At 45.4% G+C, this 18,637-nt stretch overlaps 1 pseudogene; it reads left to right on the forward strand.

Annotated features, from left to right (window-relative positions):
* The first annotated feature begins 874 nt into the window (after positions 1 to 874).
* LOC115020968 (autophagy protein 5-like) lies at positions 875 to 7,333 on the forward strand (annotated as a pseudogene).
* The last annotated feature ends 11,304 nt before the right edge of the window (positions 7,334 to 18,637 follow it).

An 18,637-nucleotide genomic window follows, 5' to 3' on the forward strand; every position in this document is an offset into this window, starting at 1 on the left:
TATCCATCTTGAAGCTATGGACACAACACAAAACCAAACAGCCCTGAAAGACGTCAAAGCGGCGTCGCACTATCGATGACGCGTCGCAGGAGCTACACATCATATGCATTTATCTTTTGTAAAAGAAAAGGTACAGGATTATTTTTATTTTTTAATGTAGGATATTTGGTAGATAAATAAAACGGCCCTTTAACTGACATGTGTGAATCACAGTGAAAGAAACATGTTGTTACAGGGGAGAGAGATGTCCGCGAGGGGTCGCTGTTTGCGGTGAGAGGGGTTTTCAGCTGTTTTCCGGTGACAGCAGGGGAATGACAACATCGACAGTCACGGCCCTTCTTCCATTCAAGCCGACTGCAACACATCCACACAAAGTAAGGTTTCTAACATCTCAGCATCTCTGCCTCGCACACAGGAACATCTGTGTGTGGACAATGATAACGATACCCCGGAAGGAGCACATCTGTTTGTTGTAAACAAGTCCGTGCTATGTTTTCACGCGCTAAGTTAGCTTACCTAGCCCTCAAGCTAACGTCAGTTTTGCATTACATCTGCGTAGTTGACAAGCTTGGAGTTAGTTTGGAAGTGTAGCAGGTGAGTGGCTGTCTTCTTATGGACTATAACTTAGTAATAACTCCCCTAGTGAATTAATAAGGACGTATGTGCTGATCTAAAGCTGGATTAATGGAGTCAATGTGTGACTAGTTTATGTTTCTGCACTCTTCATTGTGGTTTGTGGTGTGTTGCTGAAAGTTTCCATCGATGCTTGCTGTCTGCTCTGCTGTGTTGCTGACACCAGGAAGCTGCCGCCACTGGACTTCGGGACTGTGTTCGGGGGATTAGTTCTTTATGTGCCACTGGGAGCAGCAGCAGCATGGCAGATGACAAGGACGTGTTGAGGACGTCTGGTTCGGCCGGATCCCACCTGCTTCATTCTGAATCAGGATGAAGTTACTGAGAGAGAAGCAGAGCCCTACTATGTAAGTGCTGTTGCTCTCTGACTTCACATGGCCACTGACCCCAGCCCAACTTCCTACAAACCCCACCTGAGCCCACAGCTCTGTGTTGACATCAGTATGAAAGAATGATACATACCAGACATACCGGATGAGTTGGAAAAGAAGAATACTATATGTCATAGCAGCATGACTGAGCATAATTAAAGCAAAGCCACTCACTCACAAAGCACAAATACATTAAACAAACTATAAAAACCGATATCTAAGAAATATCTATACCCATGAAGTGTAAACAAATGCATATAATAAAATACAACACAGATAAAACTCTAGAACCTGTAGGGCAGCAACATCCAATCACTAGAAAATGCTTCTTTAAGTGCATTAAAACTTTACTTATTGCACGATTATTTAACCTGCTGAGTGGCCTGTAGTGCCATGTGTGTGGTGTCATGGAGGCAGGCAGCATCAGGACACATGCGGTTCTGGTCTTAATGCTTCTTTGTGAGAAGGAAGGAATTTTAAAAGGTGTGAGGAGTCCTTTAAATCGTAAAGGCTTTCTTTTGTAGTCTAGCCTTATAGATTTCCCTGCTGCTCTATACAGCTGCACCAAACCATCTCTGGATATGCTACATTTCTTTCCATCGTCTTAATAAAAGTCTCTGGTGTTCAGGTGGAGGAGATTGTCAATCCCAGGAATGTTTCGCAACTCACAAGATGCTGTGAACTGTATTTTTCATCAGCAGGGAAAAGTAGGAATACTGAAAATTATTTACAATAGCAGTAGTATTAGTAACGTCCTCTAATGTACTCTTCTCAATCTGGTAGCTGCTCATACTGATTAGTGGCAGGAAGAGAAAGGGGCTTTTCACTCGAGGCACACGGCTTCAGGTCGCGTCCCACACAATAAACCCTTGTGCTTCAAATCTCTTGCTTTGAAACAGCCTACAGAAGAGGGTTTAAGCATTACGAGGGTGTAAAGCCACACTCAAGAGTATAAAATACATGAAGAAGCATCATGTGGAGACTGAAGAACATGAAGCTGTTTGGCTGCTTTTTATGTACTTAATGATGATGGCTGTCTTCCTCTCTCCTGTTGGCTCCGTCAGCTGCTGTTACCCAGAGTGAGCTACCTGACTCTGGTTACAGACAAGGGAGGAAACACTTCCACAAAGTCATGAGGACCGAGGACGCGGAGGAGATGTGGTTCGAGTATGAAGGGACGCCACTGAATGGTGAGAGAACAATTGTTGGATGAAATGATTTCTTTCTTCTCTTGGGAGCTTGAGTGAGAGCCAACTATTGTGTACAAGAGCAATTTAGTGTATTTGTTGTGTCTATATCTTCTCATCATTTTCAACCCAGACAACCCCACCCATCTTAGAAAAACTGGGTCAGTGTTGTTTCCATTTCCTCAAACATGGGACTTTTAAGGAGTCTGTGTGTCTTGTTGTCCTGCTTCACGTAAAGTTTCTCCAACAAATGCAAACACCGTCAGAACCACAGTATTCACGCCACCTGCAGCTCTGAAGTCTGTGTATCGACAGGCAGTGCTGCTTAACCAGTTACCTGGTTAGTTAACAGCAGGTGAACAGACTGCAGGAACACAGCTAACCACAAGGTGTCAGTTGTTGCAGCACCGATGTGATGAAGAGACGTTTACAGTAGGAACACGTGTTCAAAGTGATTTCATTAGTGTAATGAAACATATTTAAATGTTATCTGGTTTCAGCTTCTCAAATGTGAAGTTCTGCTGCTTTTTGTTTTGTTTTTGTAAATTATGATTGAAAATGTAATACCTTAAGTGTGTTGACGAACATAACTCTTTTTAGTCATAAATTTAGGTTCTGGAACCTTAACGGGGTCTTTCATTTATTTACCCATTTTTAAATCACCAATTCTGGTCCAAATGTGCTTGTTGGCTCAGGGGAACGACTAATATTGTTAGTGAGTGATCGATCATGAAAACACCGTAAATACACTCTGATTTGAGGTTGCCGAATAAAGAAAGCATCTAACCCCTGTTGGCGGAAACACAGGAAATGACAAATAGAAATGTTGGAGTGGAACGTTACTGAAGTTACACGTGGCATCCAGAGAAAGCTGGACTCAACAAAAGACTCACACCAACTGTGTGTGCTCGCACTCCGACGCTCATAATGAGCTGCAGTTACACCAGAAATCATTTTAAAGACTTTTAGTAAAAAAGGTTTTGTGAGTCATTTGGGAGGTGTGGAGGGGTCACGTGTGGAGGTCAAGTGTGGAGGTCACGTGGCTGCGTGTCAGTCTGTAGACGGCGGCGTTCAGTTTAAAGATCACACTAACATGACTCTCTTTGTGTTTGCTGCTTCCAGGCACATATCCAATTGGAGTTCTGTTGACTCCATGCGTCCAACACAGTCTTACCCTGGAGCATCACTGTGCACTTTAAGGTAACAGTCAATGTGTCCACAATTGTTGCATATAAGTAATGACACGTGTAATGGGGCATGGGAAGAACACAGAGAGAAGTGTCACCACCTCTCTATACAGCCTTTTAGCCTCTTTCATGTACTGTGTTGGTTCAGTCTCAGTGCTGAAGTTAGCCGCTAGTTGATGAAGAAAGTGGAACATTTATCATCTAAAGAGTCAGATGTTTCCCTCAGGAGTGGTGGAGCTTACACCAGAATTAAAGAGTGAATTATGGACATTGTGGGTGGAAACAAAACTCTGTGTCTGCTAAAGCAGATGTGTAAATAGATTGATAACATGTCCGCCCGCTTGTTGTGAAGCTCTTCGGCTCCTTGTGGCCGAAACAAACCAAGAGATGCAGCTTTAAATCTAATGTTTTTCTTGTGCATGTGTCAGAATTTTCCAGATCGTGACCTGCTCCACTGCCCGTCCAACTCTGTGATCGAGGCACACTTCATGTCCAGCATCAAGGGGCCGACGTCCTCAAGCACAAGAGCCAAGTCGTCAAAGACATGCAGAAGAAAGACCACAAACAGCGTGGGATGGGCCTGCAGAACGGTGAGCACACACCACACACACACACACACACAAACATACACACTTCTATAAGCAGCTGTGGATAAGCATGATAAAGTGAGGAGGGCAGACCACACACACCACACACAACACACACACACACACACACACACACACACACACACACACACACACACAGAAGAAGAAAGACCACAAGCAGCTGTTGGGGAAGTGACACACATCACTCATAACACTGATGCACACATGTTGTCTCCCTGCAGATCACACTTTTTTAAGCAGATTCACAACAAACACACACACATGCACACGCACACACATAAACTCTAAGCCATATTTGTATAATTGTCTGCAAAAGATTCACTCATCTGTAGGTGTGGTGCTTTCAAAGACACAAATATCTAAATAGACTCACTTCCTGCCTTCCTTCCTTGTTCCTGCACAACACCCCCATCAGCCCCCCCCCCCTCCCACACACACAACACATAAATCTCTCTTAGTCTGATAGCATCTTTGAAGCCTCCACTTCCAAAACCTTTCCCACCGAAAAACCCACCAGCATCCCTTTTCCGTTTCCACCGTGTCCAGACACGTAGATTTCCAGTTGGCCATCGGTTGTGATTGTGGTGGTTTGTGTAGGTGTAGCTGAGTGGGGGGGCTGAAGCACTGGAAGCGGTGTGATGTGGCAGAGACGTGGGGGGTGGGGGTGGATGGATTACCAAATTTGAGGTTTGACCTCGTCTTTGAAACTCAAGTGTGGCGAGAGAATGTTGGAATCACGCAGGTCAAGATGATCAAACGAGACAACAATAAACACCGTGCTCCCCAGTGATGGAGCGAGGTGGACTTATATTTAAATATGCCCATAGTGGCATGCCTCTCTTCCTTTGTACCATGTTAACACACAATAATAACTTCACATCACGCAGCTTAAGAAATGATCATTATTGTTGCAATGCTTTACTTTTGTGGATCTAATCTAGTTTCTATATCTGCTCTGTTTCTAAATATATTACATAAAGAAGTGTAATAAGTATTACATTACAGTACATTACAGTACTGATGAAGACCTACATGTAAATACATGAAGGAATGGAGCTCATCTTTCTTCCACTTCCCCTGAAAGTAAAAGAGACTGACAGATCGTAACACAAGAAAGAAACCTTCATTTAGGAGACTAATATTGTTTTGAAAGTGCAGTGTGTGGTTCACAAAAAATGTTGTAACTACATTAAACACTGCAGAACTAACCCAAGCAGAAGGGTCGGCCTCACACATGAAAGTGAGACATGAAACCTTTTCTAAGACGTTCACGTCCAAAAGAGACCAGAAACAGAGAGAGAGAGTCGGGGACGGCTCATACTTTCATTCCAGGAGGAGGAAAACAGAAGGTTCATGTGAAAGCGAGAGGCGAGAGGCGAGAGGCGAGATGGAGGGTTCGACAGCAGCAGGGGGGAATCATGTGTGATGATGAAAGGCGACGCTGCATTAGTGAGAACAGGGCTGATGCTGTTCAGTGGTGCTTCACTGACCTCCAAGTAAAGAAAGATTCTAGTATCTGTTGTACAATGCCACACACACATAGTCCTGCCACTATTCTCCATCACATATCAGACTTTATAATGGTATTACTGGCATCCTCCAAGGCAGCAGACACACGACTACACGTACTACACTGTACTACACTGTACTACACACTGTACACACTGTACTACACTGTACTACAGTGTAGTACTACTGTAGTAAACTGTAGTACAGTACTACAGTAGTACTACAGTAGTACTACAGTTTACTACATGTGTAAGTACAGGATAACTGTATACAGTAGTACACTGTAGTACAGTGTACTACACTGTACTACAGTGTACTACAGTGTACACTGTACTACACTGTAGTACAGTGTAGTACAGTGTAGTACAGTGTAGTACAGTGTAGTACATGAACAGTGTAGTACAGTGTGTAGTACAGTGTACTACACTGTACTACAGTGTAGTACAGTGTAGTACAGTGTAGGGAACTCTATAGAAGAAGAAACAACAACTAGGAACACAGGATGAGCTAGTGCTGGGTTGTAGTTCTATATGTCTCTATACAAACCCCTGTCTTCCCTTTACACAAGAGTATCAAGTTTTCATATTGTAAATGTGTGTCTGTGTGTGTGTGCTTGTGTGTGTGTGTGTGCTGTGTGTGTGTTGGTTGTCTGTGTGTGTGTGCTGTTGTTGTGTGTGTGTTGTCTGTGTGTGTGTGCCTGTGTGTGTTGTGTCTGTGTGGTTGTGTGTGTGTTTGCTGGTTGTGTGTGTGTGGTCTGGTTGTGTGTGTCTGTGTGTGGTCTGTGGTGTTTGTGTCTGTGTGTGGGTGTGGTGTTGGTCTGTGTTCTGTGTGTGTGTGTTGGTGTGTCTGTGTCTGGGTGTGTTGTGTGTTGTGTGTGTGTCTGTGTCTGTGTTGTGTGTGTGTGGTCTGTTGTTGGTCTGTGTGTGTGTTGTTTGTGTCTGTGTGCTGTTTCTCTTGTGTGCTGGTCTGTGTCTGTGTTGGTTGTGTGTCTGTGTCGGTGTGTGTGTGTGTGTGTGTCTGTCTGTGGTCTGTGTGCCTGTGTCTGTGTGTGGTGCCTGTGTCTGTGTCTGTGTCTGTGTGTGTGGTCTGTGTCTGTGGCCTGTTTTCTGTGTGTGCGTGGTCTCTGTGTGGTGTGTGTCTGTGTCTGTGTCTGTGTGTGTGTCTGTCTGTGTCTGTGTGCCTGTTTCTCTGTGTGTGCCTGTGTCTCTGTGTGTGCCTGTGTCTCTGTGTGTGTCTGTGTGCCTGTGTCTCTGTGTGTGTGTGTCTGTGTCTGTGTCTGTTGTGTGTCTGTCTGTGTCTGGGTGCCTGTGTCTCTTGTGTGTGCCGTGTCTCTGTGTGTGTCTGTTGTGCCTGTTGCTCTGTGTGTGTGTGCCGTGTGCTCTGTGTGTGTCGGGTGTGCCTGTGTCTCTGTGGTGTTGTCTGTGTCTTGTGTGTGTCTGTGTGCGGTCTCTGTGTGTTGTGTGTCTGTGTCTCTGTGTGGGTCTGTGTGCTGTGTCTCTGTGTGTTGTCTGTGTGCCTTGTCTCTGTGTGTGTGGTCTGTTGTCTCTGTGTGTGTCTGTGTGCCTGTGTCTCTGTGTGTGGTGCTGGTCTCTGTGTGTTGCTCTGTGTGGTGTGTTGTGTGTGTGTGTGTTTGTGTGTGTGTGTGGTGTGTGTGTGTGTGTGTGTGTGTGGTTTGTGTGTGTGTGTGTGTCCTCACAGATAAGTTTGACCAGTTCTGGGCCATGAACAGGAAGCTGATGGAATATCCCACCGAGGAGGGGGGCTTCAGATGCATCCCTCAGGATATACCAGGTAACCTTCCTGTTCAGTTCTTGTGTCTGAGTGAAGCTGGAGTGTGACACTCGCTCAGCAGATGTAGCCAGTTAGGTGTGGAACCATCTCTGTCTGCTGTTAGTGGGGAAATCACCTCCAAGCAGACAGAGGCTCATCGCTGCTCTCTGCAGACAACAGTCTGTTCAGTATCTGCGATGGAAGGTAACAGGTAACAGGTAACAGGTAGGTAAGTAATCCAGGTACTTATTCCTGTTCATCTAGTGACACACAAAGAGTACATGTTGCCTCTCCCTGGCACCCACACACACCTGCAGATGCATATCAGTAAGAACAAAACAAAAACCACTTGTCAGCTTTCCATATTGTGCAACTGAGGAGTCTGGCCTTCTCTTCACCTGCATCACTGTAAGAAACAGTCTTTGAGTTATTATGATGAAGTCCAACAGGACTCCTGTGTGTTCATGCCTGCTTCGTCCCCGCCTTGCATCTTCATGAGCTCTTTAAATATAATAAAAGCCACGTGTTAGCCAAGCTTGATATGCTAATCAAACGTCGTGCAAGTGAAACATTAAGAGAAGTATCCCGTGTTTATATTTGCTTTTGAAAGCAGCTTGAAAGTTCTTTTGTGTTCTTATAAAACAATCAATCTCTAAATAATGAAGGCCAGCGAAACAAAAAACAGTCTGTCAGAGACGCCCGCTTGTCCTGGTGCTTTTTGGAGGTTATTCATCGGTTCCCGTACATGATACCTGGACTCCACCTGTAATTCCCGTGAGCCTGCGGGCGAGCCTCAGGATTCAGTCCGGGATGAGGAGGCGTAGGCAGACGAGCGTCCTCAGGTCGGGGTTTTCAGCTTTATTCTGACTCAGGTGAAAAATCCCTTTTGGGAGGAACATAATGAGAAAGAAGACGGGATGAATAAGCGACTGATTCTCGATGGAAAACATTAGCACACTGCGAGCCAGACGGCGAGGGAAAAGTGTGGAGAATGAATTTGACAAATTCCACGGTTCAGGATGCACAGAATGAATGTTTGGCGTGGTGAAGGAATTATCTGAAGCAACAGCGTAATCAAATGTAATTAAATGTCATTTGAATCCTAGGACACTGAACGGTCTCGTCCAATCCAGTCAAGGAAATGAAGATTTGGAAAAATCTGGATCTTTGCAACAAAAACATGTTGACAGTCTGCTTTGAGTCTAGTGGCTGAACGTGCGTGCATCAGCCTTGATCTCAAATACAGCAAACAGAAAGGCCTCCTCGCTGTCACTGAGTCTGCTGAGGGAATTAAAACGTTAGGGCCTGTCAAGACACGTTTGTAAATATAACGCAGCGAAAATACATCTGGCTTCAAATGCAGAGAAGTGTCGACTTGTGAAACAGAGATTTGTAGATGTAAGAGCAGAACCGTTCGCAATGTGAGCTGCAAGAGTTCCTACCAAGCGCACTTTCCGTCATCACATGTGCTGTGACTGCTGGTAATTTCCCAACGTGATGATTTATTACTGAGCGCGGTCACTCTTTAATGAGACCTGCGTGGCACCACATGGCTGCAATGAGGGCGTGCGACTGTCAATCACTGTCACGCGACTGTCTCGCATGAAATTCAAAAAAGCTCATAAATGCTTTGTTTTTACTTTCACATCTTTCGGCGCGTAAATAAAGCATTTACACACTTCGCCAGAAACATTCTTGTGTTTGGTTATAAAACACAAGTCTTTAAAGTGGCCCACTCAAACATGCAGTCTCACCAACGCGCCCCGCCCACTCAGACATGCACTTGTTGCAGCTGTAAATCCGCGTAACTGCTGGCGGGTAGAAGAAATCCAGTTCTGGGTGTTTGTCACGGTGAATTGAAAGTTTCCACAGCCAGTTATTTGGTGTCACTGTTTGATTTTACAAACATTTGGAGAGAATAAGCTTTGTTCCTTTGTTTTCAATCGAACAGAAGAGTGGAAACAACTGTTCATTATAACCTTGAAATACTCGTAATGCCAGTTGTGTGCAGGAAGCCTTTGCAGATTGTGTCGTTACTAAGAGGAACATTAGAGTTGCTTTGACAAGTGCGATACAACAAAACCCAGCGAAGACTCTCAGCTGGAGGAAAAGAAAACAGATTGAAGAGACGGAAAAGATGCAGAAACGCTAAAAAGAACAAAGAGTCCAAAGTCACTGTGGTGACTTAAAACAGGAGACTGCTTTACACGGAGGAAAGATCCCACACACACACACACACACACACACACACATGCTCAGAGTCCTTCAAAGCCAGATTGTGGTCTTTAGTGTAAATAACATGTGCTGTGTTTGATGCAGACAGAATTAATGACAACACTCAGTCAAAATAACAGAGGGTCCATTTCCGTCTGGCCTGCGCTCCTCATGGAGACAAAGACACCTCATGGCATGGACGGCACATTTGTGTGTCTGCCGTATGTCTGAAGGTCATTTAACCGCCTTACTTCCCCTGATATATACCTTTTAATAGGAATTATTATCTATATTCTTCAAATCCATACATCTAATGTTGCGTGTGTTTTATAATCTACATATATCCGTGACATCGATCTCGCACCGCATTACTTTCCCTTCTACTTCCCTTTCCCTTTCTGTGTGCTTTCAAGCTTCTGTTTCTGTGTTGCCCATTTCATATTTGTGTCTATTGCTTCCACTCGCGGTGTGTTTGTGCTCATCGTCCTGCCGCGCCCTCGGTCTGGCAGCGGGACTTGTTTGGCTGCCAGGACCATCTTCCTGCTCCAGCGGTGACGCCTCTCTGTGATTCAAAGAGCCAGAGGGGGCCGACCGTCTCGCTGCGTGGAAAGTGAAAATTACTATCCTGCATTTAAAGACCGCTTACATGTTACTCTACAGGTACACCTCTTTGTCATGCTCCGTGATTCAGTCCTTAGTCACAAACCACCCCCCCTCCAGCCGCCTCTGTGTTGTGGTGCTGAGGAAGCTGCTGGCTTCAAAGAATGCAGGTTTATTGCCTCCTAGATATCTTGTAATGGCTGACTGAGGCGAGGGGGAGGTGGTGACTACACAGACAATTACAAAACATGGGAATGCTGGAAACAATTCATGCCAAAGGCAACAGGTGATACGCCTGCTGCCTTTACAGTAATGGTGTCTGGTCGAAACCATGACTGTCGATGGAAAAGCTTTCAGGTCGTGTCGTCAAAAGGCTTTAGGTTATCTTGTGGTAAACCTTCACTGATCTGTACATCAGGAAGAGTCAGACGGAGGTTTCATTTGAAATCCACGTCTTTGATTTGTTGCGACATCACATGAAAGAGTCAGTTTCTGTCTTACCTGTCGTGGTGTCTAGTCATGCAGATACTTTTGGTTTTATTTCATATAATGTTCCGTAGAACACTGTTCAGAAACTACAGTATTTCTTTGGTAGAAAGCGGTATGAAGAAATAACTTCCTGCACGACTAAAGGACCCTAGGTACAGTAAATAAAAACAGTCAATTCTAAAACATCAAAGTGATGTTTGTGTCTGTGAAAGTGAGAAGAACCGCTGAACACCAATCCTTCAGCTGATTAGCACCAAACTAAGGAGATGAATGATGAAGTACAAGAGAACAAGCTCGCATGAACACTTGAGCCGTGAATAACTCCGTGTCCCTTGATGGAGCTTCTCCTCTACAGGTGCGCATTTCAAAATTAAGACTGTAAAAAAAATAAAATTTCCGAATGGCCTCAGAGTTCAGTGGAAACCCTTTCGCTCACCCTCTCCATTCCCGGAAACTTGTATTGATTGACGTTGCTTGACCCCCGGCCATTGTTTTACCATCAATTAGGGGGATTGAATCCCCTCCGGCAATTAGGCGACGTCTTGAGTTCCGCTGCTCTTTTCACTCAGCGAGAGCGAGCCATCTCTTTTCACCTGAATCCCAATGACACCTCGGTGTCTTTGTGTCGCCATGTGCTGCTGTGCCAGCTAAGGTGTCACGCCGGCTGAAAAGAAAGTGTCTCCATCCAAGCAAATCACATTCTCTCCCGAGGGATCATAGCTCTTTCTTTGTACGGCCACCGGCTCAATTATTCAGGCCGGCTATTTAAAAATGCAATGAAGTAGCTGTCACTTAGCGCACTCTCTCTGCTCTGGCTTGCGGATGATACACACACACACACACACACACACACACACACACACACACACACACACACACACACACACAAACCCACAAATGACAGTACACTCATGTGCAAGTGTTTTTGCATTAATAAATATATTGTGTGGTAAACGTAACGCTGCACGGTGACGGTGCTTTCAGGGGCGCTCGTGTTTTTCACATGACCTGCTGCGATCTTTTCTTATACCTGTGAATTAAAGTCTGTTGTCTCGTGATATCTTTAAATATCCCCAGCATGTTGAAGTTCATCACAATTGTATCTGTGTGCACCTGGAGGATTCATTTTGCACAACATGAACATACTTAACATGGCGACACACAAACACGTTTCAGTTATTACTGAAACCACAAATAGCCAAATGATCAGCGGCTGTGAGTTTCTGTTAGAACCGTCCCACCCTTGTTATTGTGAGTCTGCTGCTCCCACGGCTGCTTAACAGCAAGTGTATCAGCGCTCCATGGTGGCTCCCATTGCTCCTGTCAGTTGCCTCGCAAAGGTAATCCCAAGAAGTTCAACTCACGTTCAATTTGAATGGAAAATAATTAGCGACACTGATGTTAGAAGCATCGTATGAGCAACATGTGAGAGGTCACACCTCCCTCCCCAACCCAACCCCAGCCTTCCTGCTGCGCTCTCGTTGGACACTCATCTCCGCTCATCATCTGATAATATTATAGCGTCTGGATCAGCTGCTGGTACCAGGCATTCCTCAAACATGTGTCAGAATGATGTCAGACTCGTTCTGCAGAGCCCCGACGCCCCCCCCCCCCCCCCCCATGCACAGAGAGATATTTGCTTGTTTATTCAAAGTTTATTGATATTGAATGTGTCGCATGTCCAAGTTGTGATGACTTTCACCCTGCACGCCCTTCAGTCGCCATCAATACAACTGCCAAGTGTGAAGAACGGATGAACACTTCTCAAGATATGTGAAGGACCGACAGACAGACATGCAGGCAGACAGACATGTAGACAGACAGACATGTAGACAGACAGACATGCAGACAGACAGACATGTAGACAGACAGACATGCAGACAGACAGACATGTAGACAGACAGACATGCAGACAGACAGACATGCAGACAGAGAGACAGACATGCAGACATGCAGACAGACAGACATGCAGACAGACAGACAGACAGACAGACATGTAGACAGACAGACATGTAGACAGACAGACAGACAGACAGACATGTAGACAGACAGACATGCAGACAGACAGACATGTAGACAGACAGACATGCAGACAGACAGACAGACATGTAGACAGACAGACATGTAGACAGACAGACATGCAGACAGAGAGACAGACATGCAGACAGACATGTAGACAGACAGACATGCAGACAGACAGACATGCAGACAGAGAGACATGTAGACAGACAGACATGTAGACAGACATGCAGACAGAGAGACAGACATGCAGACAGACTTTATAGTTTTTGTGTTGAGTATTCCTTCAGTGCACAGATGTAGATATCACCACGTGTGTAAACGTGGCAGTGAATCTTTTGTAATGCTGCTGCAAAATAGTTACATTTGAATGTAATTGGAGACACAATTGCAGTTAAAAACACACATTCACACAAAAAATATCCCCGCGTTTGCTATTCACCACACCAGATTCAAGCCAATTAGCTGGGGGCTATCTTCAGTAGGTGGGAGGGGGGTGTGTGTAAGGGTAGTTCACTCCCCCTGCACACAAACTGCTCTGAAGTCACATTGAAATGTGTCTTTTTGTTTCTGCGGTGGCCCTGCATGCATGCCTGCAGGAGACGGAGAGGAGAGACAAAAGAGGGCCCATAGACCACCTGGGTCTCTGTTAGTTTAACAGAGGGCCTCTATCACACACACTCACACACACACAAGACCATTGGACTCACACACACACTTTTCTCTTACATAAACTTTGTACGCCGCTCTGCAGTTATGAACACTGGTAGAAATCTGCCCTCTCTGAGAGCTTTTCAAAACACAAGCCACGAGGAGGAGAGGAGAGGGGGGGAGGAGGGAGAGTGAAGGTGAGAGAGGAGAAAGGAGGGGGGGGGGAGAGAGGATGGGGATGGGTGAATGGGCTTCGGGGGCTACAGGTGGGATTAACTTTCCACATTCCTTTGGATGGAAATGTAACCTGTCAGTTTGAGTTTACGTCGTTACTAACAGTCACGATCTGGTTACGAACACTTTGTGGTCAGACGTGTGTCATCTGCTGAGGCAATCTCCACTCTGCTGCTACAGCAGCCTCCACTCTGCTGCTACAGCAGCCTCCACTCTGCTGCTGCAGCAGCCTCCACTCTGCTGCTACAGCAGCCTCCACTCTGTTGCAGCCTCCACTCTGCTGCAGCCTCCACTCTGCTGCTGCAGCAGCCTCCACTCTGCTGCTACAGCAGCCTCCACTCTGCTGCTACAGCAGCCTCCACTCTGCTGCAGCCTCCACTCTGCTGCTACAGCAGCCTCCACTCTGCTGCTACAGCAGCCTCCACTCTGCTGCTGCAGCAGCCTCCACTCTGCTGCTACAGCAGCCTCCACTCTGCTGCTACAGCAGCCTCCACTCTGCTGCTACAGCAGCCTCCACTCTGTTGCAGCCTCCACTCTGCTGCTACAGCAGCCTCCACTCTGCTGCTACAGCAGCCTCCACTCTGTTGCAGCCTCCACTCTGCTGCTACAGCAGCCTCCACTCTGCTGCTACAGCAGCCTCCACTCTGTTGCAGCCTCCACTTTGCTGGACTCAGGCCTTAATTTCTGAGGCAGCCTGGAATCACCAAATGCCGTATAAACACCAATTTACCAAAGTCATTTAGTGTGTTATCTCTTTAATGTTTTGCTTTTTGCACGTCATTTCACGCTGCGAGATATTACACGCTCAGAGCAATTGCTCTGGACGTCAGGTGACGTAGTATAAAGTCCACTTTACGGGACAATCGTCCTTATTTAAAAGCTCATGATCTTTTCCTTAAGATAAGTAGTTTAAAATACCACCGCGTAGACATGACACAGGAAATATCTTTATTATGAAATCAGACTTTCTTTTATACATTAACACATATTCTGCTGTATGTAATGTGTGTGTACATGTAAGTCCTGCTGCTGACGACCGGCTCAGATAACACATAAAAGCCAGAATGAACAAATCTCCTGTATTTGGGAGAAAAGCCGACGGGGTTTTTCAGTGATTGGGTGTCACTTCCCCATTCAACAAACATCATCAGCATTAAAACTAAACAGACCTGTGTGTGCTTTTGTCTTAGTCACCACACTTTCTATATATCTCAGTTCTAGAGAGGAATTACAGGGAAAACACCAAATTCTTTGGATTTGGAAAACTGACTGGACCAATAAACACACACACACACAGACACACACACACACACACACACACACACACACACACACACACACACACACACGAAAAGCAAGAGAGTTCATCCTGATAAACTCATCTTGAGTGTTAAACTCTTTCCTCTCCTTTCTCTCTCCTTCTCCTCCTCTTTCTCCTCCCTCCCATCTCCCCCCTCTTCTCCTCCCTCCCCCTCCTCTCCCCTGACCCTCTCCAGTCCTCCCGAGTCCCAAACATTTTAATTGCAGCCCACAGGCCATTTGATGCCTCGTCAAATCACTGCGAAGAGATCAGCTATTGTCCATTTCCTTTGTGTGTGTGTGTGTGAGGGCCGGTGTGTTACCGAATGACTGTTATACTGTTGGCCAATGCATGGTGGACCTTCTATGTGTGTGTGTGTGTGTGTGTGTGGATTTAGGGAGTTAATCCCTGAATAGAGAAGCCATTAGGGAGAATTAGGCAGGTTAGACCCAACCATGATCCCCTGTGTGTGTATGTGTGTGTGTGTGTGTGTGTGTGTGTGTGTTTGTGTGCTGGACAGCCGTGAGTGTGTGGCATGCGTCAGGGTTGAGGCTCTCAAGAAGAAGGGCTGGAGGTGCGTCGGGAATGGGGGAGGAGGGGTGTGGTAGCCAACTCCTTTAATCTTGCCAATCCACCCCTGCTGCGCTCACACACACACACACACACACACACACACACACACACACACACACACACACACACACACACACACACACACACACACACACAACAAGTGGGTTCATCTCCACACTCTCTCAACAGATGGCTGTAGCAGAAAGGCCAAGGGTAAACTTGAGCAATACCCAAACCAGACAGTCACCCCCCATTAACCCCCCCCCGCCCCCCCCAGTGTCTACAGCTAATCACAGTGTCCTCAGCACGCAACAAACACACTCTTCATTAAGAGGCAACACACACACACACGGTGAAACCTGAGGCTGCTGACATGCAGAGATGTTTGTGTGCAGCATGTTGACATGGGATCCGCAGATTACGGTCGATTACTTCATTCACAAAAGTATTTCAAAATAATTAATTCCTACAACAACAAATGAACAATAACTCATGTCCACTATAGCAGGACACGAACGCAGCGTTCTCGCTCAATACTGGAGCGACTTCATCGTTGTTGTTCCCGTTAGTCACTCAGAAACAAAGCCAGGCTGAAAAGTTCCCCTTTAAACATGCAGGTATAGCCAGCAGCTGGTTAGCTTAGCGTAGCGTAGATACTGCGTGTAGGGGGGAGCAGCTAGCATGGCTTTCTCTAAAGTCCTGAAGTCCCTTTATGCTAAGCTAATTGTTTCTTCACTCTAGCACTGTGGTTCAATCTTCTCATTTGCGTTGTTGGCACTGGATGTTCAGTGTGTGTGTGTGTGTGTGTGTGTGTGTGTGTGTGTGTGTGTGTGTGTGTGTGTGTGTGTGTGTGTGTGTCAGCCTCTACATCTTTAACTGATTGGATTGAACGCAGCTAAAGTTGAGAAGCACCTGATGATCTCACAGAATGTAAAGCAACTTGTAATTGTTGTTCTCGTTCTTCTCTTTGTTGTTCATTTTCCAGCTCCATCATGTGTTTCACTGCAGCGCACGTCACTCTCAGCCAACAATGTCCTGAGACGAGCCGAACAACCCTCCTAAGTAACAAAAATAAATCAACTTTTATAAAGCACTTTAGAAAGAAGGAGCCAGAGTCTTCCCGCACTCACTCAGGTAGCCATTAAAAACTTCAGGACATAAACATGTTCCAGCAATATTCCAGTAAACAGCGGAAACGTGGAATGAGTCACCGCATTCAACAGCAGCGTGGAGATAACACACACACACACACACACACACACCCACACACACACACTGATGTCACGTTACCCCCTGTCCTGGTAGTTTCCATTATAACAAGCCTGAGGACAAACCACTCGACTATTACACTTAAAGACTCATCGTGTGTTTGTGGTTGAGAAGAAATCTAATTAGTGGAGGCTGCATACGTGTCTGTGGTGTTTTTATCTTCCACTGTTATTACATTCCTAAAGTATTTTTAATATTCCTGAAGGTGTCTGCTGTACTTCTTCTTAAAGTGTTCACCACAGGAGTTACAAAGAGATGTTCTCTACACGTAGTCTGGTTACACGTCCATCTTTCAGTATTCACTCACTTTAAAGATTTCTTTTGATTCATGTTTAAGATATTGTACATTTAAGTCTTTAATTATTTATTTAGCTTCTTAATAATGTACTCTTTTGCTTTTATCTGGTGTGTATTTCTCTGGTTTCTTCCTCTGAAATAAAGCACATTAGATATTCATGTAGAAAGCATGTAGATCGATCCTTGTGCCTTTTTATTCATTCATTTGTGCTCACACTTATTGTTTCACCTGAATCAGTTTTCATTTCTCTCTGATGTCATTTAATTAAAATTTGATAAAAAGAACCTTGGCAGTTTATAAAAACATGGCAAAATGTTAAATGTTAAAATGACAACTTAGTTTATTGACTAAATAAATGTAATACATCTGGACTCCACGGCAGCACACACTGGAGTCCAACCTGTTGCACACACACAGTGGCCACTCATACACTCCAACATTACAACAACCCCATGAAGTCCCTGCAGGAGCACAATGATAAGACATTTAATAAAGTCACATTTCACTACTTTAACCGACCGCAGACGTACTTCACTGAAGGAATATCACTCTTTACTTATAGCCTATTAAAATACAGCCAATATAAATTATTATTATCTGAGAGTCTTTATTGGTGACTCATACAAACTATAATACATCTGTTAAACTCATTTTAATGAGTGGAAAATCATTACAGCGACTAACAGCGGACCTGAGGTCCCCCCCCCCCCCGCCTGCAGACCTCCTGCCGGGTCTCACCTGTTGCTGCGTGCAAGCCCTGTAGTCGTCCTTCACGGTAACGTGCTCCTGCAGCCTTCTTGTATATTATCCTACAATAATCCCATAATAATAGCAGAACTCCTGAGTGTGTGTGGATCCACAACCACTCAAGTGTTACTTTGTGTTTTTCCCCCAATCACACTAGTCTATCTTAACCCCTCCCCTCCCCTCACCCCACCTCTCTTTTTTAAATCCTTCCTTCCACCATCAGCCTCCTTCTCTCCTTCATCACCCGCTTTCTTTCATCTTCTCTTCCCATGTTTTTGCTCCCTCAGTCTCCTCTTTCCTTCCTTCCTTCCTTCTCGTCTACTTTCTGCAGGGTCTCTCTCTTTTCCTTCCTCCCGTCTCTTGTCAGGCAGACTTTACTTTCAAACGTGCATGAAACAGTTTATCCGTCACAGTTGTCTCCGTCAAGCAAAAGCCCGATTTTAAAGAAGCTTGGTGTTCGGGTGCAGGTGAAGAAAGAACCCTCTACATGTTGGAGCCGATGTCCTTCACGGGGAGGATACGCACGGCATGACCTTGGCACATGTCTGCACTCTCTCCGTGCACTTTTAGTCTTGTTTGGTACTTTTGGGGTATTTTCGTGCAGACAGTTAAACGAGGACAGGAAACGACTGGGCTCAGAGACCACATGTTGGAGACTCTGAGAGGTGTGTGTGCTTTGTTAAAGGAAAGCAAACACTCAATACACAAACAGCACGCTGTTATCTGCCTCGCATTATGGTAACGAGCACTCACACCTCTGATATTAACTGTCCAATTAACACTTTCTACTTTCACTAATGTGATCACCCTGAGCACACACACACACACACACACACACACACACACACACACACACACACACACACACACACACACACACACACTTGGGTAAGTGGAGGAGGGAACTGTTAACGCATCGTTGACAGCCCACATCTCCAGCTCCTAAACCCTGAAGAGACACTCAGGGATGTTTAACTT

Source organism: Cottoperca gobio, chromosome 16, assembly GCF_900634415.1.
Source record: "Cottoperca gobio chromosome 16, fCotGob3.1, whole genome shotgun sequence".
NCBI lineage: Eukaryota > Metazoa > Chordata > Actinopteri > Perciformes > Bovichtidae > Cottoperca > Cottoperca gobio.